The sequence below is a fragment of the Lonchura striata genome, chromosome Z, assembly GCF_046129695.1.
Source record: "Lonchura striata isolate bLonStr1 chromosome Z, bLonStr1.mat, whole genome shotgun sequence".
In the NCBI taxonomy this organism is placed as follows: domain Eukaryota; kingdom Metazoa; phylum Chordata; class Aves; order Passeriformes; family Estrildidae; genus Lonchura; species Lonchura striata.
Window position 1 is genome coordinate 27958135 of NC_134642.1, and position 13512 is coordinate 27971646.

General features: G+C 35.6%; 1 protein-coding gene across 7 annotated transcripts in view; it reads right to left on the reverse strand.

Moving 5' to 3' along the window:
• Window positions 1-13512, reverse strand: part of ERBIN (erbb2 interacting protein) — a 115955-nt gene that overhangs the window by 91594 nt on the left and 10849 nt on the right. For all 7 annotated transcript variants that reach the window (XM_021534393.2, XM_021534395.2, XM_021534398.2 and 4 more), the window contains one exon: window positions 4221-4332. The gene's annotated coding sequence lies outside the window, so the exon portion shown is untranslated. The remainder of the gene's footprint in view (window positions 1-4220; window positions 4333-13512) is intronic.

Consider the following 13512-nt stretch of genomic DNA (forward strand, 5'->3'; position numbering starts at 1 on the left):
CAAAACCATTACAACTACCCACAGCTACTTACGACATCACTGAAAGTAAGCTATTCTATCGGGCAATTCAGTTTCACCATCACTTCTTCCCAGTAGGAGGAAAATATACTTTCAAATTATAATGTATACAACTGTATTGCTGGCCGGGGACTATATGTAAGTTACGAACGAAGACGGGACTGCTGTGGTACGCGTTTAGAGCTGTTTATTTTTTAGCATCAGTCTCATTACATGGTTATGACAATGGGAAGATGCTAGCAGCTCACATCTAGGCAACAGACTAAGAACTTAATGTTACAACTTACTTTATAAACTTTTTGATCAGTCACACAAAGCAAAAGCATATTGACAGTAGTTCTATCTAATTACTATAAGCATATGTACCTTCAGTTAAAACAATTCTTGTTTATTTTGAATACAATACTTGCTTGTAAGCCTCAAGATATAATGCACAGAACTCTATTATTAAGCTTAGACATTCTTAATATCTTACCAGATATACTTTTCTGCAACTTAGGAAGTTATTCTACCTAAGCGTTAATACACAGATTATTGTTTTATTTGTCTTTTCTGTCTACTTTTTGTATAATTTTTCTGCTGACAAATCTTATAGCTACTGCTTAGCTCTAATCACCATCCTGCTGTCTCTGAGGCCTGCCTTTTGCAATGCACCCAAAACCCTCTGATTTTAAGGAATCCCACACAGCTGGACCATTAAGAAAAAAATATCCTGTGGTTAGCAGGGGAAGCAAGGAGCAAAAGGAAAGGAGGAAATTGCCAGAGAGGTCTGTGACTGACACAGAAGCAATATCTTAACTGAAGAAATCGCCCCTAGCATTCAAAGACAACTATCAAAAGCAAGTTAACTTGCCTACATTAGCTAGCACTTGACTCTATCTCAATGGAATAATGCAGATGGAAAAGAAGAGGATAGAGGGAAGAGGAAGCCAGAATGTTCTCTGCACACTTCCCCTCTGATACCACCACACATTTTTGACACTGTTTAAGAAGTTTTTTCATTTGCTGGCTGCTAAATTGAAAAATAAGAACTGCTTACATAATGCAAGCATGAGTACCCCAATATCTAGCTTTTGCATAGAATTAAACAAAGTTGCCTCTATGGAGATAGGATGTTTTCCTTATAATACCCAATTCTTGCCATGTTGCAGCCAGCAAGCTTGTCACACAAGTCCACCATACGATAACCTAATCTTGTTTAGACCCTCTTAGCAGGGCACACATTTTAAGGGACAAACTCACTAACATTCCTTTTGTGTCCTAAAAAAAAAAAAAAACATTCAACAAAGCAGTCTAGAATATGTTAACAGAAGTGCCTATGTGTCTGAGAAACATTTCAGTTATTGAGACAGAATGTCCATAACCTCACCTACACTACAGGGAACACCAGGCTCACAGAACAATGAGTTCCCCAAGTGCATTGCCAAGATAAAATATATCTCATGCTGACTAGTTTAACCTTCACAGCCAAAACACCTGAGATATGTTTGAGCAGGCATTTCATGCCGTAACTTGTCAAATATAACTAGGAAGGGGGAGAATTTGGGGCAGCATTTATTGCTACAAGGAGAAATGAATCAGCAAGTCAAGAGGGCTCACAGATTAAATATGCAAACCAGAGCTTATGTAAGAATCTTGGAACATGTCCAGAATAAATAAGTCACAAGAATACTGAAGGGATAGGATACAGGGGATCCGTTTTAGTCAACACAGTTTTCTTTATTCAGGTGGAAGTCTTGATAGCAAGACAATGAAATAGGAATTTTCTTAACTGTAATTACACAGCTTCAAAATTGCATCCTTAAATAAAGCATTATCAAAAGACCAAATACACTCCAAATATATCTCAAAAGAAGCTACTATACACTGTAAGAGTGAAGATTTCAGAGTTTTGTCAAATTCACCTATCAGACGATTACAAAAAGTTAAAAAAAAAAGAACTCTGACAACTTTTAGTCTTATGTTTCTTTCATATACTTTGGCTGTTCTCAAGTAAAAACTTGTTTATGGTTTCTATTTCCATATCATATTTCAGTATCTGTAAATACATGTTGATACATTACATTCCCAATGAACCTAAGCATTTAACATTGTGCTCATTATGAATTTAGCAGCTTGACAAATACAGCAACTTTTCCAGAAACTACAAAACTTTTCTAAAACTTTACAGCAACTTTTCCTACTCACTACAAAAAGCTTTTAAGAAGCTGGAGAACATGCACTAAATTGGCATTAAAAAGCCTCTATCCAAGATGATCACAAAACATGAGGAACACTTATTAAGTCCTTTGTAATTCCTACAGTAAATTTTTCATTACAACATGCTGTACAATTCAGCTATTAAAGATATGTGTGCAGTCACAAGCTTATCAAAAAGCATTTCCTTCACAATCCTATTCTTATTAGAGGGTTGAGATTTTCTTCCCCCAATAGAGACTCATTAAATCAAAGCTGCTAATGAATCAACTGTTAGAAGTGAAAAGGGACTAGACTTAAGTGCAAACTACTACAAAGCAGGAAACAAACTATAGATTTAAGTATATAATTTTAATTACCCCAGTAACACTGAAGTGTTTCCAAGTAAAAACAGATTCACAATGAAACTAGGATTAAAAAACCATGTTCTAATTTAACATAAAATTATTACCAACATTTAAATATGTGTATTTGCCTATTATCTTACACAATCAATGTTATTGGACAATATTAGTAGCATAAAAAAATAAAGAACCCCCTCTAAATCCAAGCAGTGCACTGCTGCCTGAACTCTCCACTTGTGGTTAGCTTGGCAGTAGCAGCTTATTAGAAGTCCCACCCTATCCAAATGATAAAATTTTCTTTTTTGTGACAATTTTTTCCATAATATCACTCTCTAGTCAGAGAATTATGAAAATCTCCAAAGTTTAACAGAGAAAAATGACACTTCTTAAAATTCTGTAAACAAGGATCTACAGAAACAATTGTGAAGCCCTCACACAGAACATCAAGTACTTTATATATATATACACATATATAGGATTTTCCGCTCAAAAAAAGAATATGCCCCTAAAATCTAACTTTTTTTCATTAAAACCCACTCTTTCCCTATTAATTCATTTTCAATTAAAGGTTCCTACACCTGGTACTGTCTTTCCAGAATTTTATCTAATTTAAATATCACGACATCTCTACTTCCAAGCACATAGTTTCAGCAATTATTAAGCATTTAAAACATTATTTTGCCATTAAAATATCTCCCCTCTCAAAAGTCAAACATTTTCTGTGGCTAGTTACACATATTTGTGTGTGCATTCTGACAATATTCTTGAACCAGAGCAAAAGATGGTAAGAGCAGAATAAAAAAAAATGCATTTGCTCAACAGTCCTTATTGGGACTAAGACAGTGTATTACCCTATTCCAGTATATACTGTAATCTACCAAAGATTTTTGTGGCACTTCAATTAGGGACAAAAACTGGACAATAAAAAAAAGGCCATATCATTCTAGTCAGTTTTTCCCTATTCTGCTATGATCCCTTTTTGAGCATCTATGTGCATTTGCTATTAAATAATGCAATGAAAAATATATTTTAAAAAATCATGCTTTCAGTCTTAGCCCACCCTAAACATACCATTAACAAGTATACAGAACCACAACAGTATACACATTCAACTGAAAAAAAAAAGCTGACTTCCCCAACACAAAAATAAAACCAACCCAAATCACTCTAACCTTTCCCTAGATGGAACAACAGCATTTAAGTTAGTTTATCCAGGGCAGAAATATTTTCTTGAAATTAATTTTATTTCTTGTACAAAGCTACCTGAATACATTACCATAAAATGGGTTATGAATTCAAAGTAAGCAAATAATGCAGAAAAACAGAGCAGAAGCAATGGAAGTCATCCTACACAAGTTCTCACATAGAGCTGAACCAACTTGAAAATATAAACAGACCATGCTCTGTGACCCAAGTGCAGCAGATGGTGCCAGTACAGCAAATATTCCCACCATTCCTTGAGAGAAAACAAATATAATTCACATTTCTTATGCATCATCCCTACAAGCTACCATAACAAAAATTCAGCAGTTAAAAATTTGTCATTCTTGCATGTGAGTGGGAGAAGATATTAATATTAATTAAGAGTGTAACTGAAACAAAAAGTGTGCCAAAACATTTATTTCCCCTTATCTCCTTTAACATACGTGGACAGTCACCTACCCAAATCACTCCACCACTGCCAATTTACACCATAGGAGCCTGAATCAACTTCTCAGCTGGGACCACAGATTCACCAGGACGTCGAACAGTTTATTAAACCATCCACATGGATCTGTGAAAGAGAATTAAGAAGTGTTTTCAAAATGATGGGTGTAAGCAACCTTGCACCAAACAGTTTCAAATCCATATACTTACTTTGTTCTACACCAGAATCAAACACAGACAACACAGGAACAGTAATACGTAGCTTATCAGAACAACCACCATTCTATCAACATTAATTTTTGTTCTTTGTCAAATCTGAACAGAATGAAATCAGAAAAAACAGCGTGTCAAAACATAGAAAAGGTAGAACTGATTATGATCTCCTCCTTCTATGGCAGCCAAAACTGAAACATACACTTGCAAGCTAGAGTTCAGAACCGCTCTCTGTTATTTGCATGAATGGAGTCAATTATCAGATTAACAAAATGTAACCAAAACCAACAAGCAGTTATGTGCAGGACCTGGACTGAATGACTTTCTCTTTAAAGTTCTGATGAATCTCAAGCATGTTCTCTGAAAGAGAATCTATACCACCCATACAGATGCAAATGCTCCCACAGCCCTCATGGGGAAATAAAACTCACTGCAACAAATGAGTGTTTAAAAAAAGCTTCAATCATTTAACTGGACCTGCCAGCTGCCTTTTATTTAGCTTAACATCACGTTTTACTGAAGGTCTACAGCCACAGTTATTGACAAGCATGGAGATAGTTGCTTACAAGTAGTTGGATCTATTTCTCAGAAGCTTACTCTGCCTGATGAGCTTTTGTGGAATACTGCCATACACTCTGTATGTTGAGAATACAAAATTTTAATACGTGGACCTGGCTAGTAGGCCAGAATAATGCAGTAAATCTAAGATGCATGTGAAACACACCCGTGGCCTCATCTTGGTGACATTTGTTGAAGACAGTTCAAATACAGTGCAAAAATACAGAACAATGGTTTCTCATCTGGTTTTAAAACACCTAACACATCTCACCCAAAGAAAAAGGTCTATTAAATCTAGGTTTCTATGTTGATAAATGGAATCTTTCCTGAAAAAGCTATTCTTCAGGAAATCCAATCCTGATTAGTTCTTAATACACAGTCACAAAACGGAGTTTCATGATTCCTGGAGTTTTGTGATTCCTAAAATTTCTACAACAAACCGCAGCAATAGAATTGCCAAGAAAATAATTGCTTCTGCCACTGCCAGAACACTGTGAGATTTAACAAACCATGAAGCATCCATAGTAATACAGTTGTTTAACAGATCTTAGCTAGCTTTTCCAAAAAATTTGTTTTATCAGCTTCCTGGGGTACCATGGACACCATAACTAGAAACTCTGAAGGATGCCACAGTTGATGACTGCAGTACTATATTCCTGGCTTTCTCAGGAATTAAAAAATTGGGCTGCTGCCCATTAAAGCAGTGGCTCTGAACTTTCCTTAGAAAATTTTCCTACTGCTTTCCCACCTATAACCAAAATTCTTGCATGGTTGAAAATACTAACATAAGTATCACATTAAATCAAGTTTATATCTAGCCAGCAACTCCCTTCATACACACCCTGTTTAGGAATTGATGGCCTATGATGTAAAGCCTGGAATAGCTTTTTTAGCTCTTAACTAAGGAGAGCTGACTAACTTTGCTCTCTCTTGTCTTGTGATCTTCCAAAGATTCAGTTCAGTTTGAAATGTAAGTGGTATTTTTACAGATAAAGAATGGACTGTTGAATATGCTGTCTCTTCCAAATTACCTACTCAAGTTTGTGACTACCTGGCATCCATGATACAAGTGGTGATGTAGACTCCAAAAGTTAATACCTGAGGAAGAGTAAGAACATAAGAATTTTACACATCATTAGAAGAGAGACCTTTGACTCTTCTCCTAATGCCAGTATTCCCCACAACAGGGTAACTTAGAAAGTAGAACTAAGGCTATGGTCTCCTTCTGGCTTTTTCATTATCAGAGACTTGTAATTTTTAATTAAAACACACTACTTAATTAGTATCAACAAGGCAATCCAACTCAAATCCCTGATGGATAGGTCACTCCAGGAAGAAGGACCCATACTACATTTGAGTTATAAGCCATTTCAGAACAGTTATGAACAGCCAGAATGTTTCAGAAGTAGACAAATTTGTTCTGCTAAATACCTAAATCATCTCTTGCAGACAAGATGTTGGAGCTTTTGTGGCTGCAAATACAGTTAGGAGAAGAATCAAATTGGATTTTATTCCACTATCACACTTGTGAAAACTATTCTGCATTTAAAAAAAAATGTTACTTAAAAAACATAAACATTTTTTTTTCCATTTTACTCTATCTAATCTGCTGTTAATGTTATTCCATTTTTTCAATATATGACATGAATAATCAGTTTGCTTATCTACATGAAATTTTGTTGAAGTCCTGTGAAAATTTAGATGTGGCTAGTACTGCTATCAAGGACTTCACAGTTTGCAAGAATGTATCCCAGAGCCTATGCTAAAATGACTGGTAATATTACCAGTATTACCCTTGGTATAAACCAAGGGTATCAATCACTTTGGCTATGCTTACTGGAAAAAAGTGTCAAATGGATCACCACAAGGGATGCTACTTTCATTTTCACCTAGAGTCAAGAAGCATCATCACACCACTATCTTAGCAATATAAGAGCAACTAATGACAGCAGTGAGTATTAGAAAATACAGCTTAAAGCAGCAAAATTAATATAAAAATATTGTACTAATCGAGAAGATTAGTTGAAATATTTATTAAGTCAGTTCTACTGAATCAGTAGATCTGATTTCACAATGAACAGGAAAAAAATCATTTAGTACCACAGGATTCTTCCCCTCCATTTTATTCATCTACCAAGACAAATTTTTAAATGCTATTTAGATTTTTTTAAGCATCATTTAGCTGATTCCAAAGTGCCAAATAAGAAAAATAGGAACTTATGAATATATGGGCACAATTACTAGCAGTGCACCTACAAAAGCAATTACATAAATGCAGCCAGAACTGAAAAAAAGGTTTCCTCAACTGCTTTCTGAAAGGAAGAAAATACCTTATATATTTTTTTTTCCATTAAGTTGGACAGAGGACACATATAATTACAGGTAACATATAAAAATTAGCCTATTTTACAAGAAGTTGCTTTGATACATATTTATTCTACATGAAAAAAAAGTAATAAGTGCTTAAAACACTTGACTACTACCATTAAAAGTGTTAAAAGACAATCTGGTTATTAGAAGCCAGATGATTAGCAGGAGAGGGTATCAACTAACAGATACTTTGTGAGCTGAAGTACTTGATATTGAATAGCTGACTGATTTGTATGCAACCTTAACACGTAAATTCTCCATTGTATCCTAAGGTTTCCTCTAGATCAATGACTCAAGGGAAAGGGTAGGAAGAAACCCACTCCAGCAGTACATAATGCCCTCACTAAGCTCAGCTTCACTACTGGCTATTATTCCAGCATGCAAGACTCACAGTTCAATATTCAAGTGTCAGGACTGATACCAGAAAACAGATAATCACAGATCATCACAGCAGAAAGAGAATGAGCACTTTTTATGGATCTTTAAATATTGTCGTCGCCGTCACCCCCCACCCTTACTCCCCCCACCCCGCTTATTTCAAGCTACAGATATATAAATACAGGCATATACACCCAAAAAGCAGTGTTCAACTTGCATTCTAACTACACAGCAGAACAAATGTAAAAATACATAGTTATCTTTCACAGATCTTTTCTGCCCAACATTTTAACATATGACAGATGCACTGAAACTCTATGCCAGTCCCTCAAAATCTGACTCTTCCCCAAAAGCCCAAAACTTCAGCATCAAAAAAAGGAAAAAAAAAAATCTTTGTGTTTTAAGCGGAAAAAATGCAGGAGAAAGGTAACTCTAAAAACAGTAAAAGCGAATGCACTTGATATTATTTCAGTCACACATTCACTTAGAGGGGGAGGGATTAATGCAAACATGAAACTGTATCAAAAATAATATACCTGCCCTCAGGTTCAATTTCAATTTACCACACTCTAGATTCTTATTATAGATAGACTCTCAAAAATTAAATAATAAATGAAGGAAACAAAAAAGGTGCAACTTTTTCCATGCTCATTTGCAAGGTCAACGGATACTTCAGTATCTTAATAACTAACTGGACTATGAATGCATTTAAGAAAAAAATCTTAAATTTTAATTTAATTTTTAATTTTAAAAAAACCTACTTAATTAGTAGTGTGTGGGGGTGCAAGAAGGAAATGAAACAACCAACCCTTGCATCACATTTTCAAAATTTCAGTCCCAGAGAAATTGATATCATTATACTAGTTACTCTCTAGTATGCCCAAAGATCATAATTTAGAAACCACCCTCAGGAAGAATTCAGTATCTCCACATCTTGCACAGCTTAATCCTTGTACTACATCATTTGAAAGAAAAAGCCTAATACATAAGTTATCTTCCCAATTATAATGTTCAAGAAAATTTGAGACTTAATATATTCTGAGGTTTTTTTCCATCTTTGAACCCCAGGAAAATAAATTATCTTACAGAAAACACTATTTCCCCTGAAATGCTACATCAAATACTTATCAATCAAACAGAAGGTAAGGTGTTATTTTACAGATTAAAGATCAGGACATACAAATAGACAACTGCTGTAATGAGAAATACCTTAACTGCTTAAGGATGTGTTGAGAACTATCCATTTTGACAACTTAGGATTCCAGCAAGCAGGCAGTGTGCAGCTAAGCTATCAGAAGTAATTGTTACTAACACTGGTGCGCCTGGAGAAGGAAAAAGTCCTCACAATTCAATTTAAACATTTTCCATGTGATGACTCTAAGAAGTGCATTGTAGGGAGCAATTTAAACTCAGATAACAAAAAATACATTTCAAATTCACTAGTGTTTTAATATATCATTGCATTATATTCTCTCCAGAGAAGCAGACATTAAGCACAGTATCAAAGTCTTAAAAAGAGAGTAACAGCACAAATACCAGCTCTTTCTGTTCACTTCATGCCCATGAGTGTCACCTCCTCTCTAATAGAGGGGCTTAGCCCTTCTGGAAACAGGAAGGAAAGATCAGTAGTCACCTGCATTTCATGAGTGCAGTACAGTCAAGTAAGGCCACTACACATGGCCTCTCAGTACAGGCCCAGAGCACCTCCACACCCAGCTAGCAGTCTTCCTAGAAGATTTGAGAATGATGAAGCTAAATGTCCTCTCTTCTTCCATTCTCTGCTGCCTAAATTATCTTGCACTTTCAATCCCTCCATGAATAAAGGTGATTCTATCCTGCCAATCTGAAATTGAAAAAGTAAAATACCATAAAGGCTTTACACACTCTAGATGACAGACATTTCTAAGTCCATCATTTTGTCATAATACATAACATATGAACTTGTTTATTAATCATACCAATGGCCCATCACCTGTCTGTTCTCCACTCACACTAGCCTTGAGGTCTAATCTGAAGGAATACGATGCCACATTCAAATACTGTTTCAATCAAATACACATTTCAATCAAGAGATTCCTCTAGATAATAAAAACACAATGAAACCAGAAAACCCAATGAATGAAGGAGGCTAGATATGTAAGTCTCAAAAGCAAGTACTCTGAAACATAGCTTCCAGGAGAAATGGTCTTCACTGTTTCTTCTCCTTTTCCATGGTTAGTTTCTTCTTTTCCATGGCTGCGCTCCTGCAGCAATTAGAAACTATTTTACAGAGAAACATTAAATTCCCAGCCTACCATCTCAAGTCTAGAAGTCAATCTACCTATGGTATGTAAAAGTAGGAGAGATGGGAGGTGGTAGACTATAAATCTGCTGAAAAGAAGATGTAACTGGCTAAGTATCCCATTTTTTAACTGCATTTTTGACTTTTATGTACAGATTATCAAGGATCAAATCACTGATGATGAATGGCAACATTTACATTTATTGCGGGTAAGTGGAAGACTATTCCAAATCAGCAACTGGAACTGAAAAGACAAGTCAATCTCCATCATGCAAAATTCAAACTACAGCCTGATGAAGCAAGAGTATTCCCTGCTTCTCCCTCACACCTGCCTTTTATTAAAGCAAGGGTTTCATAATCACACTGTAAGTGCAAACAGTAACTGATCCAAAAAGCCTAAACCTGAAATATATTGACAAGAATTTTTTCATTTAGTTCAGTTTGCTCAAAAACTCGCTGACCTTCAATACCTTGTCTTCACTTTCAATACCTTGTCTTCCTTCTGATGCAAAGAACCACACTGGAAGCAAAGAGGGAACATGCAAAGCAGATGCAGAATGTAAGACTAGACATTTAGCCATAGGCTTTATAAATTAAAACTCCTCTAAAGTAAAGATGATAACTTCATTATTACTGGTATTTTTTAGCACAAGAAAAGATGCATCAAAAATATATGCAATCATATTTTAATGTTCATAATAGCACATGTTGATGGCAAAATTCATTCATGTGTGTCACATTTCTATTTTAGTCCACCTTAGATTCATAGTTTTAGTGAAGGGGGCAGGAGGGAAGAATTAAAAGAAAAAAATTAACCATGATAAATATCTACAGGCAACCAAGTAGAAACAAGGATACTCAGTGAATCCAGTGAACAGTTTGGTCCAGACACTGACTGTACCAGTACTTTTTTTACTCTACAAAACTGAAAGAAATATTCACAGGATGTGGTCTGAACTTCTAGACACTACTGCTCAGCAAGTGCTGTGCATGTATTTGCAACAAAAACTCAATTACTTGCCTACAAAGCAATGCTTTAAATTGAAAAGAGACTTGAGGGAATGAGAATAAAGCACACAAAAGTACACAGATCATCATCCCCAACATGGTAAGTTCACTTTCTTTCTTTTAACCAAAGCAAAAACCATTTACAAATTTTAAAGTGACCGGTACAAGGAGGTGTTTTGCAAAGCAGCACTATTAAGAGAAGGTCTCAGTAGTTCACTTTGGTATAATATTAAGGTTAAAAAAAAATTAGAAAAATCTTCAATTAATAACAACCTGCAACTCAAACCACAAATTGACACACTGAATAGATTTTAAAAAATTTATATGTATATACACAACAGTGCCACTGATCTAGATGCATCTTTCATGTGTCCTACTCTTCTTAAAATGTACGGAAGATACAAAAAATGCCAACTTTCTAGAGTATCAGAAAGCTGCCACTTTATAGCCCATGGTGCCCATAACTTGAAGCAGAATGCAACCTATTTTCAATATTGATGGTAAAGGTGATTCGTCCTAAATCAATTCCATGAAATATGACATTTTCCAATAGCCTTCAGATGCTTAGATGTAAAGCAAGGCTAGTAATTGCTATGAACAAAACTTGTCTCTACACTGCACCCAAATTTCTCATCTAAATCCTTTTCTACAGCCCCTCCTACCAAATGATTAACTTAGAGCCACCCACACCATGCACCTCAAAACCAGACTTAACAGTAAATCTTGATAACAAGAAATAGAAACAGCTTTTTTTTTTCATTAAAAAGAATTCTTCCATCACGCTGTCTGCTGTTTTGCCCTCAAATCAACATTACCAAGGTCTTAGAGAGTTTAAGGAGAATGGACATATTCAGGAAGAAACCACAAGAAATAATGAAACAAAAGTGTAACAGTCAATATGCTTTTAAAAGTTACAACAGTTATAAATCCAGGTTATTTAAATTACAGAGCAAAATTAACTTACAAAGTACCTCAAAAAGAAACAAAAACAACCAAAGATAAAACAACTCAACTGTTTAATGGAGAGGTATAAAATAGGTATTTACAACCAATAGCATAGGAAAATCTTGGAAAAAAAAATTGGAATACATGACAAGGAGGGGAAAAAACCCCCTAGATTCCATAGCATTATTCAGCTATTAAAACCAGAAATGACAAGTGCCTTGATGACAGTTGCAGTTGGTTAAAGAGTGAGAAAAGACAATACATTATAACTCTTGCAAATTATAACTCTTGCACTGCTATCTGCAAGGTTTACATGTCCCAAAAGACATAACCCAAGCTTATGCTTTCTGGACAACTGGATTAACACTATGATAGTAGCAAGTCCAACTGGAACATAGGTGTGTGAACTAATTTCCAAGTCTGTTTGAAAATCAATTCCTGCTACTCATGATGACATGCGCTAAAGTGCAAGTAAGATTCAACTTAGTATTTCACACTGAAAATGTCAGTGAACCAGGCCAGACTCAACAGAATTAACACACAGGTCTAAGGTGCAGGGAGGACAGGAACACCTACAGACACTTGCCTGTACACCTGAAGTACATTTCAGATATACTAAAAAACAAAAGGTAAACACAGACCTGGGAAAACATTTGTGCTATTACTTCTGATACTTCCTACAATTCAATAGCTACAGACCACTCCTGTAGCCACTGATAGCTGGGAGACAAGCAGAAACACTAGAATTAACTGTGCTTGAACAGCTGAGGCCTCTCTCTGTCTACCACTACTCCTTCATGAAACACAATATTTGATGACTAGAATGAAGATGAACACCAAACTTCAAAGAACAAATGCTGAGGAGGAGGAAAGCTCATGTGTACCTGAACATACATCTATAGATTGTCCCAAAGAAAGCTGAGACCAATCAAATTAACACACATCGCAATCAGGGGAGGCAGCTGGACTGCCAGAATAAATACAAAGGCAAACAACAACCCAGCTGGCTTGGACCAAGCTACAAACAGCAACTCCAGCATTTGTCTCATCTCTCAGCAGATGAGCAAATCTTTAAATGGTGGTACCACTATCACTGGACAGCTAAGAATCTCAGGGACTGGAATTCAAACCAGAAAACAAACACAGCAGCACAGCCTTTTCAACTCAAGAGACATGACCGTATCATGCTTCCAACCCTGCTTTACAACAGATCTTTTACAATCACTCCAAGAAACTACAGCAGTTATGGCATCTGCTACAGACGCTGCTTCACATGAAGCTACTTTATTATTAAATGCTTGTTTTAAATAAATCTGTGCCTTCCACAGCTAGGGAAGTAAAATATTTGTCCTCTCTTCTCTTTCAAGGACCTCTCATTTCTTACACAAGACTGAACAGCAATTAGGATATTATGTAAGTTATTTTACTGAAGTTAAAAATTAACTCCATTTCTAATCATAGGGATTGAACAAAAAGAAAAAAAAAAAAAAACAAGAGAAAAATTACATTCAGAAAGAATAAAAATTGCTTAAAAAATATACATACTTCATTCCT